This window comes from Oryza sativa, chromosome 6 (assembly GCF_034140825.1).
Source record: "Oryza sativa Japonica Group chromosome 6, ASM3414082v1".
Lineage (NCBI taxonomy): Eukaryota > Viridiplantae > Streptophyta > Magnoliopsida > Poales > Poaceae > Oryza > Oryza sativa.
In genome coordinates, this window is record NC_089040.1 from 189,101 (window position 1) to 207,371 (window position 18,271).

At 40.4% G+C, this 18,271-nt stretch overlaps 2 long non-coding RNA genes across 4 annotated transcripts; one reads left to right on the forward strand and one right to left on the reverse strand.

Moving 5' to 3' along the window:
* Positions 1–6,361: 6,361 nt before the first annotated feature.
* On the forward strand, positions 6,362–10,145 carry LOC136356835 (uncharacterized). Of its 3 annotated transcripts, XR_010741864.1 has the most exons (6): positions 6,362–6,480; positions 6,623–6,737; positions 6,812–6,970; positions 7,338–7,433; positions 8,445–8,677; positions 9,105–10,145. It is a non-coding gene; the product is annotated as an uncharacterized lncRNA (long non-coding RNA). The 3 variants fall into 3 exon arrangements; XR_010741862.1 differs by lacking the exon at positions 9,105–10,145 and having other exon boundaries at positions 8,445–8,867; XR_010741863.1 differs by lacking the exon at positions 9,105–10,145 and having other exon boundaries at positions 8,537–8,867.
* A 1,660-nt stretch (positions 10,146–11,805) lies between these two features.
* Positions 11,806–17,574, reverse strand: LOC107278507 (uncharacterized). The gene is made up of 4 exons (XR_010742230.1): positions 16,337–17,574; positions 15,827–15,909; positions 12,743–12,859; positions 11,806–12,106 (listed from the first exon to the last, which is right to left on the reverse strand). It is a non-coding gene; the product is annotated as an uncharacterized lncRNA (long non-coding RNA).
* Between the last annotated feature and the right edge of the window lie 697 nt (positions 17,575–18,271).

Genomic DNA, 18,271 nt, shown 5'->3' on the forward strand with positions numbered 1-18,271 from the left:
TTTAGCCTCATACTTTGTAACTAAAATATAAACACACTTAGATGAACCTTCAACTTGTCTAAGAAGAATAATAACTGAGCTAGTTGTAATTGGACCACTTAAAAGTTAGTTGGTATAATGTCATGTGAAGTGGAATATATATAGTTCGATTGACATCCATTAGTTAACAAAACAGAGCTATCTTAATCACATATATCGTATAGCTTCTAGTAAATAGCAACTATTCAGTAAATGATCCAATGATTAAATATTGTTGCACACACATACATTGTACATCCCAATTTAGATGTACGGTATATCAAAAACCTACCCTTTTGTGTATAGTAAACTAATGAGTCTATGACAAACATCTATAGTGGATAAAATACTAATTATAAATCTTGACCTAATATAATTGTAAATTAGGATTATTCATTGTAAAATTATGTGATGGGATAGTCCGTAACCATAATAAGATTAACCTAAACAATTCTAACATACAAAGCATGGGTAATTGTTAACCTTTATAATTTATTTTTACAAGTAAAATATGTACATAATTAAAATAAAGCCTCCATCAATAAAATAATAATACAAATGATTCACAGTAATTATTTAACCAATCCAAATCCATCCGGCAACAGAACCTCTAGTGTATAACCATTCTATTTAGATAGACGCATGAATAGCCATTTGCTAGACTAAACCACATAGTAGCCAGATACGTATCTCATTCATACTACGGGCCTGTTTGGCACAGCTCCAACTCCTAAATATAACTCCAGAAGTTGAGTCTGGAGTGGAGTTGTGGAGCTGCCTAAACCCAGCTCCACAACTCTATTACATTTTGTGAGAGAGCTCCACCCAACTCCACTCCTAGTTTTGGTGGAGCTAAAACTGTTTGGCTGAGCTCCAGCTCCAGGAGGGGTGGAGTTGGAGCTGGAGCTGTGCCAAACAGGCCCTACATTGGTTAGCTCCTATATAGACCACCATGACAACATAAAGATTAAGAAACCTTAGTTCTTAGTTTGATTAGAATCCATTAGCAAACACGAGTAGTATGAGCAACCCCAACAACTATATTTTGTTTGTACATATTTGATTGTTGTTTGAATATTGGTTTTTCTCGCATATTATAGAATTTGTATATCGGTTAGTCGTGAGGCAACGTATGCAGCTTACAGGAGGTGAAGGTTGATCAAGATTGTATCAAGAATAAGGACTATTCTGAGCAGGCAAGTCATCACTATTCCTTGAACATGTTGATCCCAATTGCGAAATTGTTTGTTTACAAATAAAATTGCATGCAATGGTGAACATCCTACTTGCGATTATGCCATGCCTTGATTATTGTTTACCCCTTATTCCTTCGTAACCATGTTTACGTATGAGTCCCTAGTCAACTATGACAAATGCTTAGAAATGCTATTCTAGAATCATGCATACTCATATTTATCAAATACTATATGCTTGGGCAATTACCTTTGGGAAGGTAATTGAGATGCGGCATGTAGAGACATGAGCACCACATTGCCACGATATTGATGACATGATTTGCGAAAGGAGAAATAAAACTAAACAACTGTTTTCGACTGGGGCGGACGGAGGATTTGGGTGGTATCTGGAAAAGGCTAGTACCGTCCCCGGTCAATTAAGGACCGAGCCATGAAGTTAAGCATGAAACGACCCCCGTACAACCGCACTTCTCGTATGGGTATAGACCTAGCGGATTAGATAGCCGAGCGGAGGCAGTATCCCTGCATAGATGGTTCACCCCTGAGCGAGGCAGGTGCGCTACGGTGGGACAGCCGTTGAGGTAGGCTGGCGGGCGCGACACTGTGGAATGCAGATGGAGAATTCTGTGCAAATTAAAACCTTGATAACTTTGCCTTCCGGTCATGGAATCGAGCTAGGTTTTTTTTACGGTTTCAGAACCACAGGCCTCACCCTAGAGAGACTAGATTTGGAGAGTTGGACCCCCCCCAGATATTATTCTAGAAATTACTTACCATAGGCCACCATGCAGCGGTTGTTTCGGCGAAACGTCGAATATCTGAGGGTCCACAACTGGTTTTTTAACGAGGTGGTTAGTATAGGGATGGCACATAGGACAATAGGGTGGATAGCTTAGACGATGTCGTGTCCAGCGCGTCGAGTAACCGCGCCGTTATGTTAGGCTGGCGGGCGCGACACTGCGGAATGCAGATGGAGAATTCTGTGCAAATTAAAACCTTGATAACTTTGCCTTCCGGTCATGGAATCGAGCAAGGTTTTTTTTGACGGCTTTAGAATCACGGGCCTCACCGAAGAGAGACTGGATTTGCAGAGTTGGACCCCTAGAGATTATTCTAGAAATTACTTACCATAGGCCACGAAGCAGCGGTTGTTTCGGCAAAACGTCAAATATCTGAGGGTCCACAACTGGTTTTCAACGAGGTGGTTAGTATAGTGATGGCACATAGGACGTTAGGGTGGATAGCTTAGACGATGTCGGTATCAAGCGCGTCGACTAACCGCGCCGTTAAGGAAGGCTGGCGGGCACGACACTGGAATACAGATGGAGAATTCTGTGCAAATTAAAACCTTGATAACTTTGCCTTCCGGTCATGAAATCGAGCTAGGTTTTTTTTGATGGCTGCAGAATCACGGGCCTCACCGAAGAGAGACTGGATTTGGAGAGTTGGACCCCCAGAGATTTTTCTAGAAATTACTTACCATAGGCCACGAAGCCGCGGTTGTTTCGGCGAAACGTCGAATATCTGAGGGTCCGCAACTGGTTTTCAACGAGGTGGTTAGTATTGGGATGGCACATAGGACGTTAGGGTGGATAGCTTAGACGATGTCGGTGTCAAGCGCGTCGACTAACCGCGCCGTTAAGTTAGGCTGGCGGGCGCGACACTTTGGAATGCAGATGGAGAATTCTGTGCAAATTAAAACCTTGATAACTTTGCCTTCCGGTCATGGAATCGAGCTAGGTTTTTTTTACGGTTTCAGAACCACAGGCCTCACCCTAGAGAGACTAGATTTGGAGAGTTGGACCCCCCCCCAGATATTATTCTAGAAATTACTTACCATAGGCCACCATGCAGCGGTTGTTTCGGCGAAACGTCGAATATCTGAGGGTCCACAACTGGTTTTTTAACGAGGTGGTTAGTATAGGGATGGCACATAGGACAATAGGGTGGATAGCTTAGACGATGTCGTGTCCAGCGCGTCGAGTAACCGCGCCGTTATGTTAGGCTGGCGGGCGCGACACTGCGGAATGCAGATGGAGAATTCTGTGCAAATTAAAACCTTGATAACTTTGCCTTCCGGTCATGGAATCGAGCAAGGTTTTTTTTGACGGCTTTAGAATCACGGGCCTCACCGAAGAGAGACTGGATTTGCAGAGTTGGACCCCTAGAGATTATTCTAGAAATTACTTACCATAGGCCACGAAGCAGCGGTTGTTTCGGCAAAACGTCAAATATCTGAGGGTCCACAACTGGTTTTCAACGAGGTGGTTAGTATAGTGATGGCACATAGGACGTTAGGGTGGATAGCTTAGACGATGTCGGTATCAAGCGCGTCGACTAACCGCGCCGTTAAGGAAGGCTGGCGGGCACGACACTGGAATACAGATGGAGAATTCTGTGCAAATTAAAACCTTGATAACTTTGCCTTCCGGTCATGAAATCGAGCTAGGTTTTTTTTGATGGCTGCAGAATCACGGGCCTCACCGAAGAGAGACTGGATTTGGAGAGTTGGACCCCCAGAGATTTTTCTAGAAATTACTTACCATAGGCCACGAAGCCGCGGTTGTTTCGGCGAAACGTCGAATATCTGAGGGTCCGCAACTGGTTTTCAACGAGGTGGTTAGTATTGGGATGGCACATAGGACGTTAGGGTGGATAGCTTAGACGATGTCGGTGTCAAGCGCGTCGACTAACCGCGCCGTTAAGTTAGGCTGGCGGGCGCGACACTTTGGAATGCAGATGGAGAATTCTGTGCAAATTAAAACCTTGATAACTTTGCCTTTCGGTCATGGAATCGAGCTAGGTTTTTTTTGACGTCTGCAGAATCACGGGCCTCACCGAAGAGAGACTGGATTTGGAGAGTTGGGCCCCCAGAGATTTTTCTAGAAATTACTTACCATAGGCCACGAAGCCGCGGTTGTTTCGGCGAAACGTCGAATATCTGAGGGTCCACAACTGGATTTCAACGAGGTGGTTAGTATAGTGATGGCACATAGGACGTTAGGGTGGATAGCTTAGACGATGTCGGTGTCAAGCGCATCGACTAACCGCGCCGTTAAGTTAGGCTGGCGGGCGCGACACTGTGGAATGCAGATGGAGAATTCTGTGCAAATTAAAACATTGATAACTTTGCCTTCCGGTCATGGAATCGAGCTAGGTTTTTTTTGACGGCTGCAGAATCACAGGCCTCACCGAAGAGAGAATGGATTTGGAGAGTTGGACCCCCAGAGATTTTTCTAGAAATTACTTACCATAGGCCACGAAGCAGCGGTTGTTTCGGCGAAACGTCGAATATCTGAGGGTCCACAACTGGTTTTCAACGAGGTGGTTAGTATAGTGATGGCACATAGGACGTTAGGGTGGATAGCTAAGACGATGTCGGTGTCAAGCGCGTCGACTAACCGCGCCGTTAAGTTAGGCTGGCGGGCGCGACACTGTGGAATGCAGATGGAGAATTCTGTGCAAATTAAAACATTGATAACTTTGCCTTTCGGTCATGGAATCGAGCTAGGTTTTTTTTGATGGCTGCAGAATCACAGGCCTCACCGAAGAGAGAATGGATTTGGAGAGTTGGACCCCCAGAGATTTTTCTAGAAATTACTTACCATAGGCCATGAAGCAGCGGTTGTTTCGGTGAAACGTCAAAAATCTGAGGGTCCACAACTGGTTTTCAACGAGGTGGTTAGTATAGGGATGGCACATAGGACGTTAGGGTGGATAGCTTAGACGATGTCGGTGTCAAGCGCGTCGACTAACCGCGCCGTTAAGTTAGGCTGGCGGGCGCGACACGGTGGAATGCATATGGAGAATTCTGTGCAAATTAAAACCTTGATAACTTTGCCTTCCGGTCATGGAATCGAGCTAGGTTTTTTTTGACGGCTTCAGAATCACGGGCCTCACCAAAGAGAGACAGGATTTGGAGAGTTGGACCCCCAGAGATTTCTCTAGAAATTACTTACCATAGGCCACGAAGCAGCGGTTGTTTCGAGGAAACGTCGAATATCTGAGGGTCCACAACTGGTTTTCAACGAGGTGGTTAGTATAGGGATGGCACATAGGACGTTAGGGTGGATAGCTTAGACGATGTGGGTGTCAACCGCGTCGACTAACCGTGCCGTTAAGTTAGGCTGGCGGGCGCGACAGTGTGGAATGCAGATGGAGAATTCTGTGCAAATTAAAACCTTGATAATTTTGCCTTCTGGTCATGGAATCGAGCTAGGTTTTTTTTGACGGCTTCAGAATCACAGGCCTCACCGAAGAGAGACTGGATTTGGAGAGTTGGACCCCCAAAGATTTTTCTAGAAATTACTTACCATAGGCCACGAAGCAGCGGTTTATTCGGCGAAACGTCGAATATCTGAGGGTCCACAACGGGTATTCAACGAGGTGGTTAGTATATAGATGGCACATAGGACGTTAGGGTGGATAGCATAGACGATGTCGGTGTCAAGCGCGTCGACTAACCGCGCCGTTAAGGTAGGCTGGCGGGCGCGACAGTGTGGAATGCAGATGGAGAATTCTGTGCAAATTAAAACCTTGATAATTTTGCCTTCCGGTCATGGAATCGAGCTAGGTTTTTTTTGACGGCTTCAGAACCACGGGCCTCACAGAAGAGAGACTGGATTTGGAGAGTTGGACCCCCAGAGATTTTTCTAGAAATTACTTACCGTAGGCCACGAAGCAGCGGTTGTTTCGGCGAAACGTCGAATATCTGAGGGTCCACAACTGGTTTTCAACGAGGTGGTTAGTATAGGAATGGCACATAGGACGTTAGGGTGGATAGCTTAGACGATGTCGGTGTCAAGCGCGTCGACTAACCGCGCTGTTAAGTTAGGCTGGCGGGCGCGACACTGTGGAATTCTGTGTTAAGTTAGGGTGGTTTTTCTTGAATAAGATGTTACTCTTCCTGGTTCAGAGGTTGCAGTTTATTGTGCTCATAGAAATCCTGAAAGTTTAGAGAGAACTCCCTGTTGAGAAAATGGAAGTTTTTTTTACTACTGTGTTCTGTTGTCTGAAATGAAAATAATGCATGGAGAATGCTTTTGTCCTCTGAAAATGAAAATGCTAGCTGCTGAAATGTGACATTCAGTCAGTCTCTGAACTCTGAAGAGCCATGATTGTGCAATTTCAGGGGCCCAAAGCCAGCTCGTCTGCTCTGGGTGCTGTAATCTGCTCATGTATCCAGCCGGAGCAACGTCGGTTTGCTGCACAGTTCGTAGTACCGTGACCGCTGTGCCTGCTCCCGATATGCACATCATTCACTCAGGTTTACATCTCAACGTTTTTTTTGCAACTAATGTGGCATCTGAAAATTGAGTTTCTTTGCATCTAAATTTTAGAGTAGTTTAGAAATTTATATTGTATCCTCTCTGTTTTATTTACAAAAATGAGTAGTTTTTGGTTTTTAGAGCAGAAATCTAGCTGCAATGTTCACAAAAATGTAAAGAGAGATTAAAGGGGAACACAACCAACTTCCGGGATCCGCAACAGCACGCGCGTTGCGATGATTGTGCCTGCAGTCAGGTCCCTAATCCGCCGACCTTAGCTATGTGATTCATTTTTGTGTTGCTGTCATCAGTGTTTCACTTGTTCTGTAGGCCGCTCGCGAAGTACACACTGGAGTTGTGTGTGTCTACGCCGCCGCCGGTGGCCGCTGCGGCCATGAAGGAGTGTGTGCTTGATGAGTACGCCACCAAGCACAGGATCTCCATCGATAGGTTTCTCCAGCTTAGGATATTTGTCAAGGTGCATGATCGGTAAGGCCTCATCCATCTCCACTAGACGTTGAGCTTCAAGTGCGAGCAGACTTGCCACTTTCCTGTATTAGATCAGTAGCCGATGAATATGATAATTTCAACTAAGAAAGTTCGATTGCCGATCTTTATTTATGTCTTTGGCACAATGGGGGACATCCTGATCTATCATCATAAATGCTAACTCACTGAAATTTTGGCACAGCTACTTAGTGACAGCAAATTTGATCTTAATGCAATATGTCACCCAAATAATCTTCCAAAGGTTACCTTGTTCACTAATTGGGAGATGATTTACTGTATCTTTTTCAATGGAATAGATGATTTATTGTATCATAATAACATCTAATGGTTATTTGCACTCTCTCAGGGCTTAAAGTCACTGCATACGTGAGGTGCTCGAGCAGTAGGAATCTGCATCTACCATGGATGATGTTGCTACATAAACAAAACAATATAATTGCTGGTATTATTTTCAACTTTTGGTCCTTTTGACTCTATTAAATTCTTTATCCATTACTGTTTCTCGATAGTTTGTTGTGAATGTTGCCTGCACATTCAAATGATATGTGGGATTAGTTTCCAGTCACTGAAGTGCAAACCTTAGCTAGATCTCTTCTGATGCAGAAATCTCACTTTTTGTCTGGGTGAATTCTACACATTTCAGACCAGAAAAATCTTGGTACAAGTCTTAATACAAGCCATTTAGTTATCAGCATATATATTCACTGTGTGGTAGCTATACTCTAAAAAATATTCAAAGAAAGTAGGGGTGCAGTGGTTATGCCGCTGTTTAATAATCTGCTGAAGGAAATAGCAACATTGCAAAGAGGTGCAAACGGTGCTACTTGATGCTGAAACCTGAGTACCAGTCATTTTAATTGTAGCTGTTTGCAGCAAAGTTTTCGCTAAATGTAGTGCATAAACTTAATTTATTTTTGCCGCTTGAAACTTATATATACACAGGCAACTGTTTTTTTTTTTCATTTCCAAAGGCTTCCATCCGTATTAACCTTGTTTTTTTATTAAAGTATTAAATTTTTGGTTAGCAGTATTTTGTTATGTGTTTTAGATTTAATGCTTCTAGAATATTTCTCTATATGTATTCATGTTCTATGAAAATGCTATCTTTTGGTGTTCCATGCAAAGAGGTATATATGTGAACTGAATGTTGCGGTTATTTAAATATTCACAATTTGCACACTCATGATCTATTTCAGAAACTTAAAACCAAGTACCCAATAGTTTTGACAAATGAACACTATTTTGTTTGCACAGAATAAAAAATGTGATGATGCTGTTGGGTTGTTATTAAATTGACTAATTGTTTTAGCCCTTGGTCCCATCCAAAAAAACTGGCTTTGCAAGCCAACACATTCAGTGGTTAACGAGTAGCATATTTTTATATATAATGATATTACTAAATGTTTGAGAGTTTTACTTTCATATATGTGCCTTACTTATTTATATATTTCAGGAGTCTTCTTAAGGATTAGATTATTGTCGTTGAAAAACCATCCACTATAGCTGCTACCTCTACTCACTTTGGCACACCATCTAAAAATGCAGAGAAGCAGGTTAATTTATAGTGGGTGAGCTTAATCCACTGTAGAAAGCAGAATATGAATGCAACAGGCTGCCTGCTATGATTGATGCTCATTTATTCAGAGATTATCATTTAGCATTCTGGTACTTGATGAGAAGTTATAGGTATCCTTCTACTTTTTTTAGTGAGGCGATCTAATTTGAATTTTCTCATTCAATTTGAGGTTTGTGACCTGATTTAAGCCCAACTTTTTTCTCTTTCAATTCTCATCATGTATGCCTGCCTGGCATGTGGTTGGCAATGTAAGAAAATGTTGGATGTGGTTCATGTGGCATGCAACAGGCCTTGGCCTAAGTGATGTCTAGCAGGCAGAGCAGATAAGATTGGTTCAGAGATGTTATTTTTCTTCCACCATCCTTTAATTTTCTTCTATTTCTTTCTTGAAGTGGATAGAACCAATTACTTCATATTATAGGTTTATCTTGCATTGCCCTCTCCATTCAGTTATCTTTAATTCAGTTGTGTTTCGAGGCGTGCTACAGCTCCTGCCTTGTGGGTTTAATTAGGAATGGAAATTTCTTACTGATGCAGGTTTGGTCTCTTCTGTGCATGGGGTCAACCCCAGGATGGTGATCTGCATCTATGGCTTCCCCACCAATGTCGCTGCCATCTAGGTACGAATCAATTCAGTCCAATCATCTCCTCTAGCATCTGTTCTTGATATAGGAAAAAAAAGTATTTTTTTGGTAGATCATGTTATGTGATAGTCGTCCATGACCTGTTCTACTTCCTTCCTCAGCATTTACTGTTGTAGGTTTCCACATTCACTAGGTTTCCATACTCTTAACACGCAAGAAGTAGAGCCCAAGGTTTCTTATATATTTTGCCTGTTCTACAAGAGGATTGAGATGTTTAGTGTAATCCTTTGTGACTCATGGACAAAACCATGTAGGTCCTTGTTGATATATATGGTGATCCAGAACTCCTTGTTGCATATGGTATTGTTTTTTCTTTTCCTTTGTGCACACTTAGTTTGTGAGGCAGTTGATTTTGACCTTCCTTTCCATAGAAAAAATATTTCCTTTTATGTTGTTTTAAATTCCATGTGCTAACTCAGATTTATTGTGATTAGTTGTTGTTGTGCTAATCTTCAAATGTTTAGTATATTTTGTGCATTTTGATGCTCTATTGCTCTGCAAACCATGGCTTTTGAATGCACTATTTTGGTTGGACAGGTAAATGTGTTGTAGGACTATTTTAGCTAGGATTCATAAACTTTGCACTACACATCGCTGCTGGTTTTTGTCCTAAATAGGGACAGTTATTTAGGACATAATTTGAAGATTGAATTTTTCTGCTATTTGAATCACAATTGAGTTGCTGGTGATAAATGTTATCCAAGGCTTGAGTGCTCGACACTATTTATTATTTCATTCTTTTTCTGATATTCCTCTAGCAATTTGCATTAAAAAGTTTCTGATATTTCTCAAAATGTACATAAAATAATCTTTAGTCAAATCATGAATTCGTTGACGTGTGATTGGTTATATTGTACGAAACAATGCTCTCTAGCAGTCATGCAAGGTGTTCAATACATGTGTCTTGGATATTGAAACTAGATTCCATGGTTTACATCTCAATTTTTTTGCCGCACCACATGAGTTAACCTCTTTGCAGCTTGCTGCATATAATTTACTTGCCACGATTAATTACCCATACAGCTTACCACGAACTAGGGGAATAACCTCATTATGGAAAATCAAGACAACTTTCTTAATGTTGTATCTTGATGTGCATTCTTTTGAATCTAGGCTTATTTTTATGCAGTTAAATTTATGATTTATACTCCTCCAAGTTCCATCAGCCCGCTTTGTATAATATTATGCTTTAGATGGGATTAGAGGCCTTTCAAAGGCAGAAAGAGAAATTATGCTCCTCCAGTTGGCCTAGGCTTCAACTCTGGGTTTTTATTTCTATTGCTGGTCATTCATACACAAGATTTCATGAGCCCACAGTTCACCTTTTGGTCCTACCTCATTTATCAGCATAGGCGATAGTAGTTGATGATTATATACCATTTCCCAGACTATTCCGAAAGAGCCTAATGTTGGGGATATTTCAAGGATGCTAATTGTTGTAATGGGTGCAAGCCATGTTATTAATGGGTCATGAGGAATTAGTCTCTGACCAAAGTATCTAAAAAATGCTAAGAAAGACCAATTTGTGGTGCTACTTGATCCCAAGAAACAAGGTGTACAGGAAGGGAATGTGAAATCGGTTTCTCACTTTTTATGGTAGTCAGTATCTAAATCTTACAGTAGAAACCACCTTGACCGTGCTGAAATGGCATGAGTTATTGAGGCTGCTGGTAGAACACTTGAAACTTTGCCTCATTTTTGCTGCTTGATCTTCATTTCAGCCAATTGCAAGGCAGAGTCACCAGATCTGAAGGCAGAATGGGCTTGGATTGTGGAGACAGGTAAATCGACGACGAGGTGATGCAGAGGACGGAGATCTAACCCGATTGAAAGCCGGATCGACTGACTCGTCGCCGACGGACGGAGTCGGCCTCTCACCATCGAGCTTGAGCTCAGAGGAACCAGCGGCAAGAGGAGAGAGAGGTAATGGAGGACGGGCAGCGGGGTGCGGCGGTGTCAGGGCGAGGATTGGCGCCGGAGAATGGAGCGGCGGCGCAGGGCGTCGATGGGGCGGAGAGGGGAAGGAAAGCAATGATTCTAGGGTTTCAGGGGAAGGGGTATAGGTATATATTGGTTTTCAGAAAAGCCCTTTGATGCTCGTTTTTCAGAGTGCGGTCCTATTTTTAGATTTCTCTCTTCTTTATGTAAGATTTTCTTGGTTATGGAGGTCTTATACGTAAAAGACCACAACGTCGCACCGTATGACTTGGGATCTAAAACACATTATCAATGCAACGGAGGGGTTTTTTGAAAAATTACCACCGCACTCGCGACGATGATCGATCTCAGCCGTCGCTGCGACGAATCGGACGGCTGGGAGCTGCACGGCGCGGACGCACGAGGGGGCGCGAATTCCGCCCGCCTCCCAGCGCTCGCGGGCGACGTGAATGCCTCCGTGTGCGAACACGCCGCTCCGAATCGCTCTCAGCTCGCCAATTCCCAGTAGGTTTTAATATAACCGACTAAAGGTTGGAGCGTGCCGCCTGTACGCATCTAGTTAGAAAGGAGTGCTGGAAGTCAGGGAAGCCCCGACGCGCCGCCTGCATATAGTTCATTTGATTTTGTGGCTGTATATACTCCCGAGGAGCACCATAGCAAAAGAAACCGATGTCTTAAGAAACATCCAGGTACACTTAGAAAAATCTGCTTCAAGTTTTCAGAATTCAATGTTAACATTAAACACCTTTTTTAAGTAAGCACATTAACCATAATTACTTCAAGCTATTATGCCTCCATGGCTCTACTCTTGTTCCTACAAGCTATGCAAAAACCTGAGGGACAACTGCTCAAGACAATTATATAAAAAGATAAGGCAGCCAGGAGTCTTGCTGAAGTATCATAGCTAAAGCAAATCAAAAATATGTTTTGATATTTCATCCCAAGAAGAACACCATCCTGAATAATAAGAAATGCATGCACTGTCAGAACAGTTCCATTAAATAAAGAGAGAATTGAGACAGATTTGTGAATAAAACAACCAAACAGGCATACATAAATAACGGCTAGTAATCTAACAAATAGTAATTTAGTTCAGCACAGGATTAATTATGAGCATTTCATTATGCTAACTAAATTGGAAAATAGAGAGTGCCACCATATATGATTGTGGCAAACAGTGTTTTATGAATTTAATTAGTTAATCCTACTAACACTTTATGTAAGAAAAAGCGCAAACGGCTAGCCAAATATAAAATAAAAAAAATTAAATCTTTGCTATGTAACAAAACACCTGACAAAACTGTCATCCTAAACGCAAAGTGGCATGTGTATATACATATTTGTCTTTATTAATATAATATGTCACTAATGCAGTTTAGTGTGGCCTTGTGTCACAAGGTTTGCTAAGCTTGGAAAAAAAAAGGAAGTTGAAGAAAACAATTATACCATGGAAGTGACAAAACAGACCATGTAATTATATCCAATACTGACCAAGCCTAGACCTATGTTCAAGAATACACAACTATGTGCAGAAATATGCGTCTGTCTGGCACTTTGTAATCTCACAAAAAAAGGAGAGAAATAGGTACCTACAGTTGCACTTCCAAGGAAAGCCTTTCATCAGACACCCACACCAGAATAATAGGAACATTTTGCGTTATTATGGAAAGCATGTTTTACTTGTAAATCTTCAATTGCTTCTATGGATATCTGCAGTATGCAAAACCATGAGCAAAAGAACTTGTCTGAAAAGTGTGTTTATCAATGTAGAAGAACAAGAGAGCCATATATAATAAAAAGAAGAGAATTTGGGGTCTGCCCAGCAATCTTTTGCACAACCGCTAAGAAATTTGGTTTATTGAAATGAAGTGTATGTATATTCTGCCTCAAAATTATAGGATAACTATGTTTAAAACAGAATTATTCATAAGACTAAGAATTGATAAGCACTAAGAAGGGAAAAAAAAGAATATTTTCTTACCTGGAAACTGTGAAGCACTAAGGGCATGTACAATGGTTGTCAATAGTGGTCTCTTAGTGATGTTAATTTGGAATACTTGTTGACATGGAAGAAAGAGAAAGAGGAGAGACAAAATATCGTTGTCATGCATAACAACAGCTTAACAACGACTCTTAATCAATATAAAATGGAAATATGGTTGCATGAGGGTAAAAAAATGGAAAGAATATTAACAAAAGGAATATTTTTTGAGTTAATGATTAGAGACTTTGTCGTCTCTACTATTGTAAAGATACGGTCTCTAAATAATCTTGTATTGCTTAAGAGACCATACTCGTCTCTACCATTAAACATGCCCTAACAGGGCATTTCTCAAGGTAAAAAAAACATCTGTAGCATCTAAGGAGAGACTACACCAAGATCTATTCCCTTCTGAAGATCTTGGAATATCTGAGAACATGAGTTCCATTAGCCAAACGTCTACCAAGAAATACCACTTACTAAACTATAGAAACATCTTGGCCACGGAAGAGAGCTCAGCTCTAGGCACATGACAATTTTTACAAACAAGAAAATTTTTGCCTACATGGAAAAGAGTTTATTGCACTCAGCATATTTACTAATGATCATATTTCATTAGCCACCCTATGTCGCAGTCAGGGTTCAGAGAATGCTAAAAGCTTAGCTCTTATTGTGTCATGTGTACAGGCTCAGTGATCCATTTCTAGAAGTAATTGGCTTGAAAAGCAAAATAGCACAAGTACAAATCAATACAAAATAGTCACGTAATCTGAAGGCCTCTTGCCAAATCATGGCTAGTAATGTTCATTCAACATTTTTCTCTCCCAAAGATAGTAAGGTAGCAATATCTAAAAGAGCTTGTCCATGGCCACTTTCTTAAATAAATGATTTTACAAATGCTGCTCAAAACATGAATCGCAACATGAAGCTAAATAGCTAACAAGCAATTGGCTGAAATGAAGATCAAGCAGCAAAAATGAGGCAAAGTTTCAAGTGTTCTACCAGCAGCCTCAATAACTCATGCCATTTCAGCACGGTCAAGGTGGTTTCTACTGTAAGATTTAGATACTGACTACCATAAAAAGTGAGAAACCGATTTCACATTCCCTTCCTGTACACCTTGTTTCTTGGGATCAAGTAGCACCACAAATTGGTCTTTCTTAGCATTTTTTAGATACTTTGGTCAGAGACTAATTCCTCATGACCCATTAATAACATGGCTTGCACCCATTACAACAATTAGCATCCTTGAAATATCCCCAACATTAGGCTCTTTCGGAATAGTCTGGGAAATGGTATATAATCATCAACTACTATCGCCTATGCTGATAAATGAGGTAGGACCAAAAGGTGAACTGTGGGCTCATGAAATCTTGTGTATGAATGACCAGCAATAGAAATAAAAACCCAGAGTTGAAGCCTAGGCCAACTGGAGGAGCATAATTTCTCTTTCTGCCTTTGAAAGGCCTCTAATCCCATCTAAAGCATAATATTATACAAAGCGGGCTGATGGAACTTGGAGGAGTATAAATCATAAATTTAACTGCATAAAAATAAGCCTAGATTCAAAAGAATGCACATCAAGATACAACATTAAGAAAGTTGTCTTGATTTTCCATAATGAGGTTATTCCCCTAGTTCGTGGTAAGCTGTATGGGTAATTAATCGTGGCAAGTAAATTATATGCAGCAAGCTGCAAAGAGGTTAACTCATGTGGTGCGGCAAAAAAATTGAGATGTAAACCATGGAATCTAGTTTCAATATCCAAGACACATGTATTGAACACCTTGCATGACTGCTAGAGAGCATTGTTTCGTACAATATAACCAATCACACGTCAACGAATTCATGATTTGACTAAAGATTATTTTATGTACATTTTGAGAAATATCAGAAACTTTTTAATGCAAATTGCTAGAGGAATATCAGAAAAAGAATGAAATAATAAATAGTGTCGAGCACTCAAGCCTTGGATAACATTTATCACCAGCAACTCAATTGTGATTCAAATAGCAGAAAAATTCAATCTTCAAATTATGTCCTAAATAACTGTCCCTATTTAGGACAAAAACCAGCAGCGATGTGTAGTGCAAAGTTTATGAATCCTAGCTAAAATAGTCCTACAACACATTTACCTGTCCAACCAAAATAGTGCATTCAAAAGCCATGGTTTGCAGAGCAATAGAGCATCAAAATGCACAAAATATACTAAACATTTGAAGATTAGCACAACAACAACTAATCACAATAAATCTGAGTTAGCACATGGAATTTAAAACAACATAAAAGGAAATATTTTTTCTATGGAAAGGAAGGTCAAAATCAACTGCCTCACAAACTAAGTGTGCACAAAGGAAAAGAAAAAACAATACCATATGCAACAAGGAGTTCTGGATCACCATATATATCAACAAGGACCTACATGGTTTTGTCCATGAGTCACAAAGGATTACACTAAACATCTCAATCCTCTTGTAGAACAGGCAAAATATATAAGAAACCTTGGGCTCTACTTCTTGCGTGTTAAGAGTATGGAAACCTAGTGAATGTGGAAACCTACAACAGTAAATGCTGAGGAAGGAAGTAGAACAGGTCATGGACGACTATCACATAACATGATCTACCAAAAAAATACTTTTTTTTCCTATATCAAGAACAGATGCTAGAGGAGATGATTGGACTGAATTGATTCGTACCTAGATGGCAGCGACATTGGTGGGGAAGCCATAGATGCAGATCACCATCCTGGGGTTGACCCCATGCACAGAAGAGACCAAACCTGCATCAGTAAGAAATTTCCATTCCTAATTAAACCCACAAGGCAGGAGCTGTAGCACGCCTCGAAACACAACTGAATTAAAGATAACTGAATGGAGAGGGCAATGCAAGATAAACCTATAATATGAAGTAATTGGTTCTATCCACTTCAAGAAAGAAATAGAAGAAAATTAAAGGATGGTGGAAGAAAAATAACATCTCTGAACCAATCTTATCTGCTCTGCCTGCTAGACATCACTTAGGCCAAGGCCTGTTGCATGCCACATGAACCACATCCAACATTTTCTTACATTGCCAACCACATGCCAGGCAGGCATACATGATGAGAATTGAAAGAGAAAAAAGTTGGGCTTAAATCAGGTCACAAACCTCAAATTGAATGAGAAAATTCAAATTAGATCGCCTCACTAAAAAAAGTAGAAGGATACCTATAACTTCTCATCAAGTACCAGAATGCTAAATGATAATCTCTGAATAAATGAGCATCAATCATAGCAGGCAGCCTGTTGCATTCATATTCTGCTTTCTACAGTGGATTAAGCTCACCCACTATAAATTAACCTGCTTCTCTGCATTTTTAGATGGTGTGCCAAAGTGAGTAGAGGTAGCAGCTATAGTGGATGGTTTTTCAACGACAATAATCTAATCCTTAAGAAGACTCCTGAAATATATAAATAAGTAAGGCACATATATGAAAGTAAAACTCTCAAACATTTAGTAATATCATTATATATAAAAATATGCTACTCGTTAACCACTGAATGTGTTGGCTTGCAAAGCCAGTTTTTTTGGATGGGACCAAGGGCTAAAACAATTAGTCAATTTAATAACAACCCAACAGCATCATCACATTTTTTATTCTGTGCAAACAAAATAGTGTTCATTTGTCAAAACTATTGGGTACTTGGTTTTAAGTTTCTGAAATAGATCATGAGTGTGCAAATTGTGAATATTTAAATAACCGCAACATTCAGTTCACATATATACCTCTTTGCATGGAACACCAAAAGATAGCATTTTCATAGAACATGAATACATATAGAGAAATATTCTAGAAGCATTAAATCTAAAACACATAACAAAATACTGCTAACCAAAAATTTAATACTTTAATAAAAAAACAAGGTTAATACGGATGGAAGCCTTTGGAAATGAAAAAAAAAAACAGTTGCCTGTGTATATATAAGTTTCAAGCGGCAAAAATAAATTAAGTTTATGCACTACATTTAGCGAAAACTTTGCTGCAAACAGCTACAATTAAAATGACTGGTACTCAGGTTTCAGCATCAAGTAGCACCGTTTGCACCTCTTTGCAATGTTGCTATTTCCTTCAGCAGATTATTAAACAGCGGCATAACCACTGCACCCCTACTTTCTTTGAATATTTTTTAGAGTATAGCTACCACACAGTGAATATATATGCTGATAACTAAATGGCTTGTATTAAGACTTGTACCAAGATTTTTCTGGTCTGAAATGTGTAGAATTCACCCAGACAAAAAGTGAGATTTCTGCATCAGAAGAGATCTAGCTAAGGTTTGCACTTCAGTGACTGGAAACTAATCCCACATATCATTTGAATGTGCAGGCAACATTCACAACAAACTATCGAGAAACAGTAATGGATAAAGAATTTAATAGAGTCAAAAGGACCAAAAGTTGAAAATAATACCAGCAATTATATTGTTTTGTTTATGTAGCAACATCATCCATGGTAGATGCAGATTCCTACTGCTCGAGCACCTCACGTATGCAGTGACTTTAAGCCCTGAGAGAGTGCAAATAACCATTAGATGTTATTATGATACAATAAATCATCTATTCCATTGAAAAAGATACAGTAAATCATCTCCCAATTAGTGAACAAGGTAACCTTTGGAAGATTATTTGGGTGACATATTGCATTAAGATCAAATTTGCTGTCACTAAGTAGCTGTGCCAAAATTTCAGTGAGTTAGCATTTATGATGATAGATCAGGATGTCCCCCATTGTGCCAAAGACATAAATAAAGATCGGCAATCGAACTTTCTTAGTTGAAATTATCATATTCATCGGCTACTGATCTAATACAGGAAAGTGGCAAGTCTGCTCGCACTTGAAGCTCAACGTCTAGTGGAGATGGATGAGGCCTTACCGATCATGCACCTTGACAAATATCCTAAGCTGGAGAAACCTATCGATGGAGATCCTGTGCTTGGTGGCGTACTCATCAAGCACACACTCCTTCATGGCCGCAGCGGCCACCGGCGGCGGCGTAGACACACACAACTCCAGTGTGTACTTCGCGAGCGGCCTACAGAACAAGTGAAACACTGATGACAGCAACACAAAAATGAATCACATAGCTAAGGTCGGCGGATTA